We start from the raw sequence: 21884 nt of genomic DNA on the forward strand, positions 1-21884 counted from the left end.
GTCTAGGAGAACGGGCAGGGTTTCATAGACATGATGTCTTGGAGAACGGGCAGGGTTTCATAGACATGACCTCTAGGAGAACGGGCAGGGTTTCATAGACATGATGTCTTGGAGAACGGGCAGGGTTTCATAGACATGACGTCTAGGAGAACGGGCAGGGTTTCATAGTCATGATGTCTTGGAGAACGGGCAGGGCTTCATAGACATGACGTCTAGGAGAACGGGCAGGGTTTCATAGACATGATGTCTTGGAGAACGGGCAGGGTTTCATAGACATGATGTCTTGGAGAACGGGCAGGGTTTCATAGAGATGATGTCTTGGAGAACGGGCAGGGTTTCATAGAGATGACGTCTTGGAGAACGGGCAGGGTTTCATAGAGATGACGTCTTGGAGAACGGGCAGGGTTTCATAGAGATGACGTCTTGGAGAACGGGCAGGGTTTCATAGACATGACCTCTAGGAGAACGGGCAGGGTTTCATAGACATGACCTCTAGGAGAACGGGCAGGGTTTCATAGAGATGACGTCTTGGAGAACGGGCAGGGTTTCATAGACATGACGTCTTGGAGAACGGGCAGTGTTTCATAGGCATGAGTCTTGGAGAACGGGCAGGGTTTCATAGGCATGAGTCTTGGAGAACGGGCAGGGTTTCATAGACATGAGTCTTGGAGAACAGGCAGGATTTCATAGACAGTACGTCTAGGGTTTTGTGCAGGATGGAGGATGCAAATGGAAGTCACAGTGGTCGGCTCTCACTGTATGATCACACTTCTGAGAATCTGTCTGCTGCTCTTGGTGACTGGTTCCTGTTCTCATTTCACAGTTTCCTGTTTAAGAAAAGGAAGTTGGCTCAAGACTCACAGTTGCAGACAGAGAAAGACAGAACAGCAGTATCCCTCCCCAAGTTTTGAAAACAACTGAAAACAGAACTCTTCACCAACCTTATATTTCTTGCACTCGTACCTGAACTTGTCTTATCTTCCTGGCACTGATTCTGCTGATGACGGCTATTTTGAAGAAGAGTCTACTTGCAATGACTGTGATATGTGGTTGTTTTACCCTACTAAATATGTTTGAATGCACTGACCGTGAGTCATTCTGGCTAAGCGTCTGCTAAGTGCATACACAAAATGAAACAGCAGCACCCCGCATTAAGTTCTTCAGAAGTGACACAGACACACACACACACACAATGTAGCTGTTGACAGATCCATTACTAGAAGAGAGAACAGTGTCTAGTCCTTTCATTCACTGTGTTCCTCCACTCTCTTGCAGGGTCCAGGCCTCGTTTGTTCTAATTAAGAACATTCTTCACTTCATACCCTCACCCTACCCTCTCACACAATGCACCACCGGCCAGCTCCAACAAGCCCTGGTCAGGCCCTCTCTGTACGCAGCCTGCCCCTCTGTTCTGTACCTACTGACATCCATCCATCTTCCAGGTCGGCACACCTGTCACTACCACTACAATATGTCCTGTCCTCTCAGTTTTCTCTTTTTCTCTCTGTTCTTCTCCCCCTTTGTTCTGCAGGAGGAGTTCTGAATTTAGAGAGGTAGTGGGTCGGCTAAGCATAATAAATACATTTTTTGGGCCATTTGTGAGGGATAAAAAAAGCAATATGCTACATAAAAGCAGAATTGGTATGAACAGCAATATTTACTAGTCTAATTATTATGCAGTAGTCTAGGCAGGAGAGTTTGTCAGGTTCCAGACAGGGAATTAGTGGGCAATGAAGATTAGAAAGTGTTGATCGAGATTAAAATGAGCAGGCCATTCTTACTGTTGTTTTACCACCCACTGTGCCGGTCTCATGATTTCTGCATGACCATGCTTTTGTGTCCGAACTCAGTGGCCATAGTCTTTTGTTCTCGGGCTTGCGGTGGGCAGCACAGAGCTTCCATTCACCGGGGCTGTTTGTTCTCAATCTCGCGATCCGCACGCATTCCCGAGCACGTCGTCCCCCAGTTTCAGTCAAGCGCAAAAACCAAAAATATTGTTGCGCCACTGGTCCACACATTACAGTATTCACAAAACACGCCGACTCAGAGCTGATGGCTCGTCTGGCATTTAAGGCCTGAACAGCGCCTAACCGGCAGCGGTGTCCCCCAGGCTGTATGCTGCCAAGACCATACCGGAAAAAACACTTCTCATCTGTGGTAGGCTAAGTGAATAACGTGATGTGCCTCCTCCTGTAATATTTTATTTTGATTTATAATGGTGGTGACAAGTTTACCATTGAAGCTGCTTCACTCAACTCTACCTCACACCAATACATAGTTTAGTTAGCTTCTTAGCTATCTGTAAAAAGTGTTAGTGTTATTAGCCTTAGCCTATTTAGCTAACTTGAACCAGCTAATCTCCCACTGCCACGATGGATATCAAACATTGGCTCCCCGCCAAAGTATCCAAACAAAGCCGAAGGAGAGCGATGAGCAGCAGCACCATCAAACAACCGAGGCCCGCCGCCAAGCCCCGAACTCCAGCTAGCTCCGCGTGCAGAGCCTTCCCCCTCTTTCACAAGCTCCGCCAGGATAATGGCTCCACAGCCCTATCCACCTCCAACTGTTCCTGACTATCTTGGAACAGAGGAGCCAGCCCAGGTTAGCCTAGAATCCTACCCTAGCTGTAGGTATTCTATCCAAAAACATTTGTTTAATAGCAACTGGTTCATAGGAAGAGAGTGTCTGGAATACTTGGTTACTGCAGATGCAAAAAAAAATTCTCCCATGTCGAAAGTTCTGTGTTGGGTCCATTGTTAATGCACACAAGGCCTTCACCAAATCTTGGTATTCTGACTGGAAGCATGCTATTGATACTAATGGATTCGCTAGGCATGCATAATGCGAAGAGCATTTTAAATGAACTGTACTGTGGAAAGAAAAACTAGTTTGGGTATGGGTACTCAGCGGTCAACACTTGTTAATGATGGGCAGCTGGCAAGAAATCACATGTAAGTGTTGGAGATTGTGGACATTTATTGAGCTCCTTGTTTCAAACCAGCAACCACTGAGGGGGACATTGGACGCAATAGAGTCAAGAGTGGAGGGGCGCAGTGGACTTTTTCTGTCTATGATGGAACATATTCTCTGAAAAGACAAGGAACTCGCCAAGGTGTTTAGCACCACACCCCACAATGCCACATACACATCACACATTATTCTAAATGAAATCATAGGGCTTATTAGTGGGATTGTCACTGAGGAAGCTATGTGCGAGAACTAATTTTCCACTTAGAGAAACGTGTTCAGCCAGCAGAGAAGAAGCATGCTACACTGAATGAAAGCTTAACTAATCCAACTGGCATTTTTTTATTATTTTTATTTTACCGTTATTTTACCAGGTAAGTTGACTGAGAACACGTTCTCATTTGCAGCAACGACCTGGGGAGTAGTTACAGGGGAGAGGAGGGGGATGAATGAGCCAATTGTAAACTGGGGATTATTAGGTGACCATGATGGTTTGAGGTCCAGATTGGGAATTTAGCCAGGACACCGGGGTTAACACCCCTACTCTTACGATAAGTGCCATGGGATCTTTAATGACCTCAGAGAGTCAGGACACCCGTTTAACGTCCCATCCGAAAGACAGCACCCTACACAGGGCAGTGTCCCCAATCACTGCCCTGGGGCATTGGGATATTTTTTAGACCAGAGGAAAGAGTGCCTCCTACTGGCCCTCCAACACCACTTCCAGCAGCATCTGGTCTCCCATCCAGGGACTGACCAGGACCAACCCTGCTTAGCTTCAGAAGCAAGCCAGCAGTGGTATGCAGGGTGGTATGCTGCTGGTGCATTTGAGGGGGATCTTACAAAAAGTTTTGGAGAGAATGGAATGATCGATTACTCAGGAAGTTCCACAGAGGATCAATGAGGCTGCAAGTGTTCAGAAAAGTTGAGTTACAGTTCATATAAGGAAATCAGTCAATTGAAATCGATTCATTAGGCTCTAATCCATGGATTTCACATGACTGTGCAGGGGCACAGCCATGGGTAGGCCTGGGAGGGCATAGGCTTACCCACTTTGGAGCCAGGCCTAACCACTGGGGAGCCAGGTCCAGCCAATCAGAATGAGTTTTTCCTGAGAAAAGTGCTTTATTAGAAACAGAAATACTCCTCATTATCATCACCTGTCCGGGTGGCTGGTCTCAGACAATCCTGCAGGTGAAGAAGCCGGATGTGGAGGTCCTGGGCTGACGTGGGTAAACGTGGTCTGCGGTTGCGAGGCAGGTTGGACGTACTGCCAAATTCTCGAAGACAACATGGTAGAGAAATTAACAGTAAATTATCTGGCAACAGCTGTGGTGGACATTCCTGCTGTCAGCATGCCAATTGCACACTCAAAACTGCACATTTTTGAGTGGCCTTTTATTGTACCCAACACAAGGTGCACCTGTATAATGATAATGCTGTTTAATCAGCTTCTTGATATGCCACCCCTGCCAGATTGATGGATTATCTTGGCAAAGGAGAAATGCTCACTAACAGGGATGTAAACAAATTTGTGAACAAAATTTGAAGAAAATAAGCTTTTTGTGCGTATGGAAAATTTCTGAGCTCTTTTATTTCAGCTCATGAAACATGGCACTAACACTTTACATGTTGCGTTTATATTTTTGTTTATAAGTTTAGGTCATGCCTTTATTGATCTGATATTTAGTTTACTATGCCTACTACCTCTGTTTTGTTCTGTTCGCTGAGATTGACTACAGATTTTGCGCCAACCTCACTGTCACTTCAAAAGCACTCATAACACTCATAGCACTCAGACTCGTAATTTTGTTTATTGTGGTATAGCATGATATAAGCACAATTCAATATCATTTCAATGCAAAGAACCCCAAAAAATATTGCCCTCTCGATGATTTCAACTATCCCCTTATCCTGGCAATGGGTCTGCCCAACACCAGAGCCAATCGCATGCAAGGAACAAAGAACCATTGTGCCACATTCAAACACCGCCAGAAAGCTGATGCCTAGAGGAAAAAAGGTAATATAGTTAGCATCTGTCTCTGCCTCATATTTCTGAACAGCTGAAATAAAAACTGTGGCGATTTGAATGAACATTCCAAAAACACAGTACCATTCAAAAGTTTGGACACACCTACTGATTCAAGGGTTTTTCTTTATTTTATTATTTTTTACATTGTAGAATAATAGTGAAGACATCAAAACTATGAAATAACACACATGGACTCATGTAGTAACCAAAAAAGCATTAAACAAATCAAAGTATATTTTATATTTGAGATTCTTCTAAGTAGCCTCCCTTTGTCTTGATGACAGCTTTGCACACTCTTGGCATTCTCTCAACCAGCTTCACCTGGAATGCTTTTCCAACAGTCTTGAAGGAGTTCCCACATATGCTGAGCATTTGTTGGCTGTTTTTCCTTCACTCTGCGGTCCAACTCATCCCAAACCATCTCAATTGGTTTGAGGCCAGGTCATCTGATGCAGCATTCCATCACTCTCCTTCTTGGTCAAATAGTCCTTACACCGCCTGGAGGTGTGTTGGGTCATTGTCCTGTTGAAAAACAAATGATAGTCCCACTATGAGCAAACAAGACGGGATGGCGTATCGTTGCAGAAATCTGTGGTAGCCATACTGGTTAAGTGTGCCTTGAATTCTAAATAAATCACAGACAGTGTCACCAGCAAAGCACCTCCCCACCCCATCACACCTCCTCCTCCATGCTTCACGGTGGTAACCACACATGCGGAGATCATCCATTCACATAATCTGTGTCTCACAAAGACACAGAGGTTGGATCCAAAAATCTCAAATTTGGACTCATCAGACCAAAATGACAGATTTCCAAAGGTCTAATGTCCATTGCTCGTGTTTCTTGACCCAAGCAAGTCTCTTCTTCTCATCAAATCAAATTTTATTTGCCACAAGTGTAGACCTTACCGTGAAATGCTTACTCACAAGCCCTTAACCAACAGTGCAGTTCAAGAAGAGTTAAGAAAGTATTTACCAAATAAACTAAAGTAAAAAAATATATAAAAAGTAACACAATAGCATAACAATAACGAGGTTATGTACAGGGGGTACAGGTACCGAGTCAGTGCACGGAGGTACAGGTTAGAGGTAATTTGTACATGTACAGTGCCTTGCAAAAGTATTCATCCCCCTTGGCGTTTTTCCTATTTTGTTGCATTACAACCTGTAATTTAAATGTATTTTTATTTGGATTTCATGTAATGGACATACACAAAATAGTCCAAATTTGTGAAGTGAAATGACATTTTTTTCTTGTTTAACATAATGTAAAAAAAAAAATTTAAACTGAAAAGTGGTGCGTGCATATGTATTCACTCCCTTTGCTATGAAGTCCCTAAACAAGATCTGGTGCAACCAATTACCTTCAGAAGTCACGTAATTTGTTAAATAATGTCCACCTGTGTGCAATCTAGGTGTCAAATGTTCTGTCACATGATCTCATTATATATACACCTGTTCTGAAAGGCTCCAGAGTCTGTAACACCACTAGGCAAGGGGCACCATGAATACCTAGGAGCTCTCCAAACAGGTCAGGGACAAAGTTGAGGAGAAGTACAGATCAGGGTTGGATTATAAAAACATATCCGAAACTTTGAACATCCCACAGAGCACCAAATCCATAATTCAAAAATGGAAAGAACCAAATCTCCCGGACCAGGCAAGGAGGGCATTAATCAGAGAGGCAACAAAGAGACCAAAGATAAGCCTGAATGAGCTGCAAAGCTCCACAGCGGAGATTAGAGTATCTGTCCATAGGACCACCTTAAGCTGTACACTCCACAGAGCTGGGCTTTACGGATGAGTGGCCAGAAAAAAAGGCATTGCTTAAAGAAAAAAATAAGCGAACATGTTTGGTGTTCACCAAAAGGCATGTGGGAGACTCTCCAAACATATGGAAGAAGGACTTCTGGTCAGATGAGACAAAAATGTTGTTTTTTGGCCATCAAGGAAAACACTATGTCTGGCGCAAACCCAACGCTTCTCATCACCCCGAGAACAGCATTCCCACAGTGAAGCATGGTGGTGGCAGCATCATGCTGTGGGAATGTTTTTCATCTGCAGGGACTGGGATTCTGGTCAGAATTGAAGGAATGATGGATGGCGCTAAATACAGGGAAATTCTTGAGGGAAACCTGTTTCAGTCTTTCAGAGATTTGAGACTGGGACGGAGGTTCACCTTCCAGCAGGACAATGACCCTAAGCATACTGCTAAAGCAGCACTCGAGTGGTTTAAGGGGAAACATTTAAATGTATTGGAATGACCTAGTCAAATCCCAGACCTCAATCCAATTGAGAATCTGTGGTTTGACTTAAATATTGGTGTACACCAGCGGAACCCATCCAACTTGAAGGAGCTGGAGCAGTTTTTCCTTGAAGAATGGGAAAAAAAACAGTGGCTAGATGTTCCAAGCTTATAGAGACATAACCCAAGAGACTTGCCACGGTAATTGCTGCAAAAAGTGGCTCTACAAAGTATTTATGCACATTCATGTTTTCTGTTTTTTTTGTCATATTTCTTGTTTGTGTCACAACATTTTTTATTTTTTTTGCATCTTCAAAGTGGTAGTCATGTTGTGTAAATCAGATGATACAAACCCCCCCCCCCCCCCCCCCCCCCCCAAAATCTATTTTAATTCCAGGTTGTATGGCAACAAAATAGGAAAAATGCCAGGCCGGGTGAATACTTTCACAAGCCACTGTAGGTAGGGGTGAAGTGACTGTGCATAGAAAATAAACAGCGAGTAGCAGCAGTGTACAAAATAAATTGAGGTGTCCAGTAATAGTCCGGTGGCCATTTAATTAATTGTTCAACCGTCTTATGGCTTGAGGATAGAAGCTGTTTAGAAGCTTGGCGCTCCGGTATCGCCTGCCGTGCGGTAGCAGAGAAAACAATCTATATCTCTGACAATTTTATGGGCTTTCCTCTGACAGTGCCTATTATATAAGTCCTGGATTGCAGGAAGCATGGCATCAGTGATGTACTGGGCCATACGCACTACCCTCTGTAGCGCCTTATTGTCAGATGCCGAGCAGTTGCCATACCAGGCGATGATGCAACCGGTCAGGATGCCCTTGATGGTGCAGCTGTAGATCTTTTTGAGGATCTGGGGACCCATGCCAAAACTTTTTAATCTCCTGAGGGGGAAAAGGTGGTGTTGTGCCCTCTACAATGTATAAAATAGTAAAAAATAAAGAAAACCTTGAATGAGTAGGCAAGTCCAAACTTTTGACTGGTTCTGTGTATATATGTATATATACAGTTGAAGTCGGAAGTTTACATACACCTAAGCTAAATACATTTAAACTCAGTTTTTCACAATTCCTGACATTTAATCCTTGTAGAAATTCCCTGTCTTAGGTCAGTTAGGATCACCACTTTATTTTAAGAAGGTAAAATGTCAGAATAATAGTAGAGAGAATTATATATTTAATCTTTTATTTTTTTCATCACATTCCCAGTGGGTCAGAAGTTTACATACACTCAATTAGTAATTGGTAGCATTGCCTTTAAATTGTTTAACTTGGGTCAAACGTTTCGGGTAGCCTTCCACAAGCTTCCCACAATAAGTTAGGAGAATTTTGGCCCATTCCTCCTGACAGAGCTGGTATAACTGAGTCAGGTTTGTAGGCCTCCTTGCTCGCACACACTTTTCCAGTTATGCCCACAAATGTTCTATAGGATTGAGGTCAGGGCTTTGTGATGGCCACTCCAATACCTTGACTTTGTTGTCCTTAAGCCATTTTGCCACAACTTTGGAAGTATGCTTGGGGTCTTTGTTGATTTGGAAGACCCATTTGCGACTAAGCTTTAACTTCCTGACTGATGTCTTGAGATGTTACTTCAATATATCCACATAATTTTCCTCTTCATGATGCCATCTATTTTGTGAAGTGCACCAGTCTCTCCTGCAGCAAAGCACCCCAACAACATGATGCTGCCACCCCCATGCTTCACGGTTGGGATGGTGTTCTTCGGCTTGCAAGCCTCCCAATTTTCCCTCCAAACATAACGATGGTCATTATGGCCAAACAGTTCTATTTTTGTTTCATCAGACCAGAGGACATTTCTCCAAAAGTACGATCTTTGTCCCCATGTGCAGTTGCAAACCGTAGTCTGGCTCTTTTATGGCGGTTTTGGAGCAGTGGCTTTCTTCTTTGCTGAGCTGCTTTTCAGGTTATATCGATATAGGACTTGTTTTACTGTGGATATAGATACTTTTGTACCTGTTTCCTCCAGCATCTTCACAAGGTCCTTTGCTATTGTTCTGGGATTGATTTGCACTTTTCGCACCCAAGGACGTTCATCTCTAGGAGACAGAACGCGTCGCATTCCTGAGCGGTATGATGGCTGCGTGGTCCCATGGTGTTTATACTTGCGTACTATTGTTTGTACAGATGAACATGGTACCTTCAGGCGTTTGGATATTGCTCCCAACGATGAACCAGACTTGTGGAGGTTTCCCTTTTTGTTTTTTAGGTCTTTTGATTTTCCGATGATGTCAAGCAAAGAGACACTGAGTTTGAAGGTAGGCCTTGAAATACATCCACAGGTAGTTTGTTAACAAGAACAAGAATTTAACAAGAAATTTGTGAAGTGGTTGAAAAATGAGCTTTAATGACTCCAACCTCAATGTATGTAAACTTACGACTTCAACTGTATATATATTTAGGCTATCTGTCTGTTACGGATATTACCACAGCACAAGCAAGACACAGTCTACACACAAAATTTACACATTGCATTGGGACAAAACTAGCAGCATTTTGTGTAAAAATCCGGAACCACAGGACACTTCATGTTTTGTGGATAAAATAAAAATGTACAGAGATCCATTCCTGACAGGCTGATCAGATTATCTTTCAGCCTCAGAGCTTGATCAGATTTAATAGCAGCTTCAGAGGCTGATAAATCAGGATGCTGGTTTGTAGGCTGTTTCATGAGTAATGGAGTAATGGAGGCATATTAGCAGTCCAAGTGCCTTATAGGCTGATACATACATATGATATGAGTGGATGAGCTCTATTCCTGCCATGCTGATCAGATTCAATAGCAGCCTCAGAGGCTCATAAATCATGATGCTGCCATTTATGGTTTCATGTTGACTCAATTAAGCACATCCCTCTTCTCTGCCGTAGTAAACTCTTGCATATTGTGTCATTCTTAATCACCCAGTGGGTCAGAAGTTTACATACACTCAATTAATATTTGGTACTGAAGTTCTACAATGAAAAGACAATGTAGTAATATTTAGGTTTAGCTGTGTATGACCTGTATGTCCCATCTCTCTCTGCCTGGGTGTAACTGTATGCATTTTGTCCCTTCAGTCACTCCATCCCAAAAGCTAGAGCTCCTCTACTTCACCGAGCCTGGGGTTCCGCAATTCTAAAGGAGTCCTACGGGAATCCAATCTATTTACAGCTCTTGCAAAATTAGATTTTGTTTTCATTTCTTAAAAGAGAGACTGGGTTTATTGTATTTGAACCAGTCCAGTCTCTTGTTGATTTAGGGATAATGTTGATGAGGAAATCTGATGATTAAGATGTAAACCATGTTCAGTTAGTTTGGAATTCTGCCAACTCTTTTTATCACAAGACACTTAAAAAGTATATATATTTCCCTGTTTATATCATGGAACAAAAGTATAACATAAAGAGAGGGTGTGTGTCTTTAAATAACACATTCCCTGCTAGTCCTGGCCATTATTCCCACTACCAGAGTGCCATTTCAGATGTACATACTCATTGCAGGCATGTTTATGTAGTAGAAGGATGCCATCACAACCAAGACTGATCCTGAACCGGAAGACTAACGTGTCAATCTGCTTGTTGATGAAGGTCCTTCTGAGATAGGCACCGCTCAGATGTCTTAATCAGGTCATTGTTGATGAAGGACCTTCTGAGATAGGCACCGCTCAGATGTCTTAATCAGGTCATTGTTGATGAAGGTCCTTCTGAGATAGGCACCGCTCAGATGTCTTAATCAGGTCATTGTTGATGAAGGTCCTTCTGAGATAGGCACCGCTCAGATGCCTTAATCAGGTCATTGTTGATGAAGGTCCTTCTGAGATAGGCACCGCTCAGATCTCTTAATCAGGTCATTGTTGATGAAGGTCCTTCGGAGATAGGCACCGCTCAGATGTCTTAATCAGGTCATTGTTGATGAAGGACCTTCTGAGATAGGCACCGCTCAGATGTCTTAATCAGGTCATTGTTGATGAAGGTCCTTCTGAGATAGGCACCGCTCAGATGTCTTAATCAGGTCATTGTTGATGAAGGACCTTCTGAGATAGGCACCGCTTTATTAGTCCTGGGCCTTTACTCGTCCTGGGCCTTTACTAGTCCTGTGCATTTATTAGTCCTGGGCCTTTACTCGTCCTGGGCCTTTACTAGTCCTGCCTTCACTAGTCCTGGGCCTTTACTCGTCCTGGGCCTTTACTAGTCCTGTGCATTTATTAGTCCTGGGCCTTTACTCGTCCTGGGCATTTACTCGTCCTGGGCCTTTACTAGTCCTGGGCCTTTACTAGTCCTGCCTTTACTAGTCCTGCCTTTACTAGTCCTGGGCCTTTATTAGTCCTGGGCCTTTATTAGTCCTGGGCCTTTATTAGTCCTGGGCCTTTACTAGTCCTGCATTCACTAGTCCTGGGTCTTTACTCATCCTGGGCCTTTACTAGTCCTGGGCATTTACTCGTCCTGGGCCTTTACTAGTCCTGGGCCTTTACTAGTCTTGCCTTTACTAGTCCTGCCTTTACTAGTCCTGGGCCTTACTAGTCCTGCCTTTACTAGTCCTGCCTTTACTACTCATTGGCTTTTATTAGTTCTGGGCCTTTACTAGTCCTAGGCCTTTACTAGTCCTGCCTTTACTAGTCCTGGGCCTTTACTAGTCTTGCCTTTACTAGTCCTGCCTTTACTAGTCCTAGGCCTTTACTAGTCCTGCCTTTACTAGTCCTGGGCCTTTACTAGTCCTGGGCCTTTACTCGTCCTGGGCCTTTACTAGTCCTGGGCCTTTACTAGTCCTGGGCCTTTACTAGTCCTGCCTTTATTAGCGCTGGGCCTTTACTAGTCCTGCCTTTACTGCTCATTGGCTTTTATTAGTTCTGGGCCTTTACTAGTTGTTTACTAGTCCTGCCTTTACTAGTCCTGGGCCTTTACTAGTCCTAACTTTACTACTCATTGGCTTTTATTAGTTCTGGGCCTTTACTAGTCCTGCCTTTACTAGTCCTGGGCCTTTACTAGTACTGCCTTTACTAATCCTGGGCCTTTACTAGTCCTAGGCCTTTACTAGTCCTGCCTTTACCAGTCCTGGGCCTTTACTAGTCCTGCCTTTACTAGTCCTGTCTTTACCAGTCCTGGGCCTTTACTAGTCCTGCCTTTATCAGTCCTGGGCCTTTACTAGTCCTGCCTCTATCAGTCCTGGGCCTTTACTAGTCCTGCCTTTACCAGTCCTGGGCTTTTACCAGTCGTGGGCCTTTACTAGTCCTGCCTTTACTAGTCCTGTCTTTACCAGTCCTGGGCCTTTACTAGTCCTGCCTTTATCAGTCCTGGGCCTTTACCAGTCCTGCCTTTACTCGTCTTGGGCCTTTATTAGTCCTGGGCCTTTACTAGTCCTGCCTTTACTAGTCCTGGGCCTTTTTCTAGTCCTGCCTTTACTAGTCCTGCCTTTACTAATCCTTGGCTTTTATTTGTTCTGGGCCTTTACTAGTCCTGGGCCTTTACTAGTCCTGCCTTTACTAGTCCTGCACCTTTTTCTAGTCCTGCCTTTACTAGTCCTGCCTTTACTAATCCTTGGCTTTTATTTGTTCTGGGCCTTTACTAGTCCTAGGCCTTTACTAGTCCTGGGCCTTTACTAGTCCTGGGCCTTTACTAGTCCTGGGCCTTTACTAGTCATTGGCTTTTATTAGAAATGTCAGAATAATAGTAGAGAGAATTATATATTTAATATTTTAATTCTTTCATCACATTCCCAGTGGGTCAGAAGTTTGCATACACTCAATTAGTATTTGGTAGCATTGCCTTTAAATTGTTTAACTTGGGTCAAACGTTTCGGGTAGCCTTCCACAAGCTTCCCACAATAAGTTAGGTGAATTTTGGCCCATTCCTCCTGACAGAGTTGGTATAACTGAGTCAGGTTTGTAGGCCTCCTTGCTCGCACACACTTTTTCAGTTATGCCCACAAACATTCTATAGGATTGAGGTCATTGCCTTGTGATGGCCACTCCAATACCTTGACTTTGTTGTCCTTAAGCCATTTTGCCACAACTTTGGAAGTATGCTTGGGGTCTTTGTTGATTTGGAAGACCCATTTGCGACTAAGCTTTAACTTCCTGACTGATGTCTTGAGATGTTACTTCAATATATCCACATAATTTTCCTCTTCATGATGCCATCTATTTTGTGAAGTGCACCAGTCTCTCCTGCAGTCCTGGGCCTTTACTAGTCCTGCCTTATCAGTCCTGGGCCTTTACTAGTCCTGCCTTTACTAGTCCTGGGCCTTTACTAGTCCTGGGCCTTTACTAGTCCTGGGCCTTTACTCGTCCTGGGCCTTTACTCGTCCTGGGCCTTTACTCGTCCTGGGCCTTTACTCGTCCTGGGCCTTTACTAGTCCTGCCTTTACTAGTCCTGGGCCTTACTAGTCCTAGGCCTTTACTAGCCCTGCCTTTTCTACTCATTGGCTTTTATTAGTTCTGGGCCTTTACTAGTCCTAGGCCTTTACTAGTCCTAGGCCTTTACTAGCCCTGCCTTTTCTACTCATTGGCTTTTATTAGTTCTGGGCCTTTACTAGTCCTAGGCCTTTACTAGTCCTGCCTTTACTACTCATTGGCTTTTATTAGTTCTGGGCCTTTACTAGTCCTAGGCCTTTACTAGTCCTGCCTTTACTAGTCCTGGGCCTTTACTAGTCCTGGGCCTTTACTCGTCCTGGGCCTTTACTCGTCCTGGGCCTTTACTCGTCCTGGGCCTTTATTAGCGCTGGGCCTTTACTAGTCCTGCCTTTACTACTCATTGGCTTTTATTAGTTCTGGGCCTTTACTAGTCCTGCCTTTACTAGTCCTGGGCCTTTACTAGTACTGCCCTTACTAATCCTGGGCCGTTACTAGTCCCGGGCCTTTACTAGTCCTGCCTTTACCAGTCCTGGGCCTTTACTAGTCCTGCCTTTACTAGTCCTGTCTTTACCAGTCCTGGGCCTTTACTAGTCCTGCCTTTATCAGTCCTGGGCCTTTACTAGTCCTGCCTTTACCAGTCCTGGGCTTTTACCAGTTGTGGGCCTTTACTAGTCCTGCCTTTACTAGTCCTGGGCCTTTACTAGTCCTGCCTTTATCAGTCCTGGGCCTTTACCAGTCCTGGGCCTTTACTAGTCCTGTCTTTACTAGTCCTGGGCCTTTACTAGTCATGCCTTTACTCGTCTTGGGCCTTTATTAGTCCTGGGCCTTTACTAGTCCTGCCTTTACTAGTCCTGGGCCTTTTTCTAGTCCTGCCTTTACTAGTCCTGCCTTTACTAATCCTTGGCTTTTATTTGTTCTGGGCCTTTACTAGTCCTGGGCCTTTACTAGTCCTGCCTTTACTAGTCCTGCGCCTTTTTCTAGTCCTGCCTTTACTAGTCCTGCCTTTACTAATCCTTGGCTTTTATTTGTTCTGGGCCTTTACTAGTCCTAGGCCTTTACTAGTCCTGGGCCTTTACTAGTCCTGGGCCTTTACTAGTCATTGGCTTTTATTAGAAATGTCAGAATAATAGTAGAGAGAATTATATATTTAATATTTTAATTCTTTCATCACATTCCCAGTGGGTCAGAAGTTTGCATACACTCAATTAGTATTTGGTAGCATTGCCTTTAAATTGTTTAACTTGGGTCAAACGTTTCGGGTAGCCTTCCACAAGCTTCCCACAATAAGTTAGGTGAATTTTGGCCCATTCCTCCTGACAGAGTTGATATAACTGAGTCAGGTTTGTAGGCCTCCTTGCTCGCACACACTTTTTCAGTTATGCCCACAAACGTTCTATAGGATTGAGGTCATTGCCTTGTGATGGCCACTCCAATACCTTGACTTTGTTGTCCTTAAGCCATTTTGCCACAACTTTGGAAGTATGCTTGGGGTCTTTGTTGATTTGGAAGACCCATTTGCGACTAAGCTTTAACTTCCTGACTGATGTCTTGAGATGTTACTTCAATATATCCACATAATTTTCCTCTTCATGATGCCATCTATTTTGTGAAGTGCACCAGTCTCTCCTGCAGTCCTGGGCCTTTACTAGTCCTGCCTTATCAGTCCTTGGCCTTTACTAGTCCTGCCTTTACTAGTCCTTGGCCTTTACTAGTCCTGGGCCTTTACTCATCCTGGGCCTTTACTCGTCCTGGGCCTTTACTCGTCCTGGGCCTTTACTCGTCCTGGGCCTTTACTCGTCCTGGGCCTTTACTCGTCCTAGGCCTTTACTCGTCCTGGGTCTTTACTAGTCCTGCCTTTACTAGTCCTGGGCCTTACTAGTCCTGCCTTTACTAGTTCTGGGCCTTTACTAGTCCTAGGCCTTTACTAGCCCTGCCTTTTCTACTCATTGGCTTTTATTAGTTCTGGGCCTTTACTAGTCCTAGGCCTTTACTAGTCCTGCCTTTACTAGTCCTGGGCCTTTACTCGTCCTGGGCCTTTACTCGTCCTGGGCCTTTACTCGTCCTGGGCCTTTACTCGTCCTGGGCCTTTACTCGTCCTGGGCCTTTACTCGTCCTGGGCCTTTATTAGCGCTGGGCCTTTACTAGTCCTGCCTTTACTACTCATTGGCTTTTATTAGTTCTGGGCCTTTACTAGTCGTTTACTAGTCCTGCCTTTACTAGTCCTGGGCCTTTACTAGTCCTGCCTTTATTACTCATTGGCTTTTATTAGTTCTGGGCCTTTGCTAGTCCTGCCTTTACTAGTCCTGGGCCTTTACTAGTCCTGCCTTTACTACACATTGACTTTTATTAGTTCTGGGCCTTTTCTAGTCCTAGGCCTTTACTAGTCCTACCTTTACTACTCATTGGCTTTTATTAGTTCTGGGCCTTTACTAGTCCTAGGCCTTTACTAGTCCTAGGCCTTTACTAGCCCTGCCTTTTCTACTCATTGGCTTTTTATTAGTTCTGGGCCTTTACTAGTCCTAGGCCTTTACTAGTCCTGGGCCTTTACCAGTCCTGGTCCTTTACTAGTCCTAGGCCTTTACTAGTCCTGGGCCTTTACTAGTTCTGGGCCTTTACTAGTTCTGGGCCTTTACTAGTCCTGGGCCTTTACTAGTCCTGGGCCTTTACTAGTCCTGGGCCTTTACTAGTCCTGGGGCTTTACTAGTCCTAGGCTTTTACTAGATGACAGATATAGCCGTCTGTAGGGTGGGCAGTTTCTTTTACAGACAGTCCTGAATAATAATGAGTGAGAAAGTTACAAAAGCATTATTATTATACCACCCCAAAAAATGTACGGTTAGCATGTCTTGGGGGTATGATATTTGTGCGTCTAACGCTCAATCATCATTATTCACGATTCATTCAGGACTTTAGATAGTCATGATTGCATCCACATTAATGTAGAAGGGTTTAGAAACATTCTATTCTTCTTTACAATAAAAGTGACTCCAAAATGTCACAATACATTATTTAGCATTCATTTCTATTGGACACAAAATGATCTGAAACACAACCAAACAAACAGCAAATGCATCCAACAAGTTTGTAGTTACAAGCTTGATGTAATCATTGCGTGCTAGGAATATGGGACCAAATACTAAACCTTGTACTACTTTAATACACACGCTCATGCAGTGCATTCGGACCCATTGACTTTTCCATTTTTTTTTTCCATTAGTCTTATTCTAAAATGGATTTTTTTTTAAATCCCCCTCATCAATCTACACACAATACCCCATAATGACAAAGCAAAAACAAGTTTTTAGACATTTTTTCTAACTTATTAAAAACACAATACTGAAATGTCACATTTAAATAAGTATTCAGACCCTTTACTGAGTACTTTGTTGAAGCACCTTTGGCAGCTATTACAGCCTTGAGTATTCTTGGGTATGACGCTACAAGCTTGGCACACCTGTATTTGGGGAGTTTCTCCCATTCTTCTCTGCAGATCCTCTCAAGCTTTGTCCGGTTGGATGGGGAGTGTTGCTGCACAACTACATTCAGGTCTCTCCAGAGATGTTCGATCGGGTTCAAGTCCGGGCTTTGGCTGAGCCACTCAAGGACATTCTGTCACTTGTTCCTGAAGCCACTCCTGCGTTGTCTTGGCTGTGTGCTTAGGGTCATTGTCCTGGTGGAAGGTGAACCTTTGCCCCTGTCTGTGGTCCTGAGAGCTCTAGAGCAGGTTTTGATCAAGGATCTCGCTGTACTTTGTTCTGTTCATCTTTCCCTCAATCCTGACTAGTCTCCCAGTTCCTGCCACTGAAAAACATCCCAACAACGTGATGCCGCTGCCACCATTCTTCACCGTAGGGATGGTGCGAGGTTTGCTCCAGACGTGACGCTTGGCATTCAGGCCAAAGAGTTCAATCTTGGTTTCATCAGACCAGAGAATCTTTTTCTCAAAGTCTGAGAGTCCTTTAGGTGCCTTTTGGCAAACTCCAAGTGGGCTGTCATGTGCGTTTTACTTAGGAGTGGCTTCTGTCTGGCCACTCTACCATAAAGGCCTGATTGGTGGAGTGCTTCAGATATGATTGTTCATCTGGAAGGTTCTCCCATCTCCCCAGAGGAACTCTGGAGCTCTGTCAGAGTGACCATCGGGTTCTGGGTCATCTTCCTAACCAAGGCTCTTCTCCCCCGATTTCTCAATTTGGCCAGGCGGACAGATCTAGGAAGTCTTGGTGGCTCCAAACTTCTTCCATTTAAGAATGATGGAGGCCACTGTGTTCTTGGGGACCTTCAATGCTACATTAAGTTTTTGTTACCCTTCCCCAGATCTGTGCCTTGACACAATCCTGTCTCGGAGCTCTATGGACAATTCCTTCCACCTCATGGCTTAGGACCTTATATGTGTGTGCCTTTTCAAACCATGTACAAAGATGGACTCCAATATAGTTGTAGAAACATCTCAAGGGTGATCAAAGGAAACAGGTGGCACCTGAGCTCAATTTTGAGTCTCATTGCAAAGGGTTTGAATACTTATGGAAATAAAATATTTAGGTTTTATAATTAGCAAAAATAAACAGTTTTCGCTTAGTCATTATGGGGAATGTGTGTAGAATGATGAGGGAAAAAATATTCAATCCATTATAGAATAAGGCTGTAACTTAACAAAATGTGGAAAAAGTCAAGGGGTCTGAGTATTTTCTGAATGCATTTCTCCCAATACGTTTGGTCCCCTAAAATGGGGGTAATATGTGCAAAGATTTCTGTAATTTCTAAACGGTTCACCTGATATGAATGAAAATACCCTCAAATGAAAGCTGTATCATTTCAAATCGAAAAGTGCTGGAGTACGGAGCCAAAACAACAACATTTCTGTCACTGTCCCAATACTTTTGGAGCTCTGTGTACTGCATATGAAGTCACCACTGAAGGATGTAATGTAGAACACCCCTAACTGTAACTGGTAAGACTCAAGTGTGTAAAACACAAACGTCAGCCGTGTGCACTAGATCACCTGCTGGGTGTCGACGAACGGTGGCCATTCAACATTTAGAATCATTGGGATTTTTTTTTTTTTTATCACAATATTCTGTGGTCTGAGGCTGTGCAACCGCTGTGCAAGGTCGACGTTAGTGTTGGTCTGTCGTGTCCTTAATAAGGAACAAAGTAAGATGAGACAAGCCATCATCTTCAACAGCGCATTGATTGTCACTGGTCTAATTGAACATTGCCTCCACAGTGCTTCTATCAGAACGCACGCCGGGAGGAGAACCTGCGTGTTGGAATATAATAGCAAAACAACAAACAGCAGTGCTTAAATAAGAGTTAAAGTGCAACCCATTTCACCAGGAGGCAAATGTAAACAGGAATCCTTTGTAGTCTTGGTAAGAGAACTCATGTCTCCACAGCTAAGGCAGGAAGTCCGCAGGGTGGTCTGGGTTTGGGACATAATCCTGGAGAGAATCACAACAGATATACAGTAAGTGGTGTTAGGGGATAGGAGGGCAACTTGCCGTGACTCAGCTCCTGCAGGGCCTTCCAGTCATACAGAGGGGGTACATGTACATTACTAGTTATATTTTGGAAAATTAAATGTTTACTTTTACTTCACTACATTCGTGAATAAAATAATGGACTTTTTACTCCATACATTTTCCCTGACACCTAAAAGTACTCGTTACATTTTGAATGCTTAGCAGAACAGGAAAATGGTCCAATTCACGCACTTATCAAGAGAACATCCCTGGTCATCCCCTGCCCCTGAACTCAACTTATTGTTGCGAGTTAGAATAGTAGAATACACAAGGTGCAATTTCGACATGTGGTTGTTCATCAGCCGTTTTTCTCGTTATGTCTGTCACTGATATTCAGTCAATAGCCCATGTCAGTTTTTTTTTTTTTGATTGCTAAGTTAGTGTAGCGGCCAGCTATCTAAACTTGTTAACATGGTCGAATTACCAGCCGGGGGGCTTCGATTGATTTCAAATACAAAAACTGCAAGACATTTCTCTCCACCCTATGGAAAATTGTATAGAATTGCAGGAAATTAGCTGTTAAACCACAAATGTTCCTCTATGCCCCATAGCAAAATTAGTAGAATTGCAGGAAATTAGTTATAAAATTGCAAAACCTTTCTCTCTGCCCCATGGCAAAATGTGTAGATGTGCAGCAAACTTGCTTTAAAACTGAAGAAGCCTTGTGAGACCATCCTGAAATCTCCAGAGCTTCCACTGTTCTGCCTACAGTTTGAATCCACAAGTGAACCAGAGTGGAAGCTCGCGAGTTCAACATGGTCATGAGAGGGTACTATGACCAAGAATTTGAGAGAGTAAACATTTCTCCTACGTCATTCTTCAGCATTATGTGGCAAGGCTACCATTTATGTTTCCATTAGGACTATGGAGTGCACCATTAAGTTGAAACAATATTATGTTACACAATATCAGATGCGTAACTGCAATGCTTCAGAGACACCATTCCTCTTATCACAGCGTTCCTTGCTGATGAATCGCTAAGATTTCCTCCATCTTGTGTTATTAGCCAATGATGTACTGCCTGAGAGAGAAAATTACTTTTCTGTTATTTTAGACCCTTCTTACTTTTTCTTGTTATTCCTACCTTTCTTTGGACTAAATGACAGTTCCAATTTCTTCCAACTTGCAATCACTGTAGTCCTATGTAAACCAATCAGCCTGGCAAGCATGCTCATATGTAAATGTGTCAATGAATCATTGTGACACTGAATTTCGAAAGGAGGCTGTAGACTGTGGGACAACTGATTTGTCTTTATTCCTTTCATGTCACTGTCAAACATCACACATCTATAAGACAAAATATGTTGTGAAACAAAGTAGTGCACCCAATCATTGATTGAAGAATGACTACTAAGGTCAGGTAGCATTCTTAACCCGATTCATATTGACACTGTAGACAAAATGTGCTCATGAAACCACTTTAAAGGCAGCATCCTGACTGAGTCTCTGAGGCTGCTATTGAATCTGATCAGCCTGGTAGGAGTAGAGCTCACCCACTGGATCATATGTATCAGCCTATAAGGCACCTTGCCCACTAATATGCCTGCAAGGAGAATTGCTCATGAAACAGCCTACAAAGCAGCATCCTGATTTATCAGCCTCTGAAGCTGCTATTGAATCTGATCAAGCTCTGAGGCTGAAAGCTAATCTGATCAGCCTGTCAGGAATGGAGCACTGTACATGTTTATATTATCCACAAAACATGATGTGTCCCTTATTATTATACACATATCAGTTATACAAGCTAACAACCAGCACAGATAACTAGCTAGCTTGCTAGCTAGCTAACAAGACTACCTAGCTAAGTGGGCTTGCTAAGCAGCCCTTCTAGCAAGCTAGTTAACAAACACAAACATATTGCTAATCTATAACAAACCAGTCTGATATCAGTGATATATCAGTATAAAGTTGCCTTCATTTTGAAAGATGCTAGCTATATTACCTTTTTCCTCTAGGCTTCAGCTTTCTGGCTCTGTTTGAATGTGGCTTTGATGACTCATTGTTCCCTGCATGCGATTGGTTCTGGTCTTGGGGGCGACAAGCAGCCTGTGAGATAGTGCTGCATGTCTTCTTCATCTTCTTCGGTGGGGTTTAACGGCTGTAGGCATCTAATATGTTGCATTAATGCCCCCAACTGGACTATAGTATAAATCCATTATACTTTGTGATACCCCAAAAATATATACCATTTAAAAAATAATAATAATACACCCTTCTGACTACCCAATTCTACTACTTTGACCCTACCTGCTCCTGCACCATGCCAACGGTCTGGGAGGACAGGACATCATCTCTCAACACACTCTCTAACTATTCAGAAGTCAAATCTCGTACACCCAAATACTGCAGCTGCCAACAGAACATCTATTTTCTGTGATTGACATTCCATTTCTGAGGTAGAGTTGATAACCATTGCTATGAATGCTAAGAAGCCCACCTTACTGAAGCATATATCACTCCTTGGCCTATTCCTCTGTGCTGGCACAGATCTACTCCTCACAGGCATACCACTGGAAGTAGGGGTGCTGAGGGTGCTGCAGAATAAAAAATACTAATGTAACTTTTTTTTGTTCCACAAAATTAGTGCACTGGGCCTTTAATAGTCCTGTATTAGTGGATATATCCATCTGCAGAACCAGTTCGAGCAAAAGGATTTGTCCAGCAAAAGGCCTGGATCCACTTTCTCCAAGAATCTAACTCCCACTGGGCAAAACTAATCTTTATCATAACCATGTCCATCAATGCAAGGCTCAGCTTGCGAGATCC

At 43.5% G+C, this 21884-nt stretch overlaps 1 long non-coding RNA gene across 1 annotated transcript; it reads right to left on the reverse strand.

Moving 5' to 3' along the window:
* Positions 1-183: 183 nt before the first annotated feature.
* Positions 184-21784, reverse strand: LOC129857186 (uncharacterized). The gene is made up of 3 exons (XR_008759878.1): positions 21061-21784; positions 4128-5521; positions 184-827 (listed from the first exon to the last, which is right to left on the reverse strand). It is a non-coding gene; the product is annotated as an uncharacterized LOC129857186 (long non-coding RNA).
* Between the last annotated feature and the right edge of the window lie 100 nt (positions 21785-21884).

Source organism: Salvelinus fontinalis, chromosome 6, assembly GCF_029448725.1.
Source record: "Salvelinus fontinalis isolate EN_2023a chromosome 6, ASM2944872v1, whole genome shotgun sequence".
NCBI lineage: Eukaryota > Metazoa > Chordata > Actinopteri > Salmoniformes > Salmonidae > Salvelinus > Salvelinus fontinalis.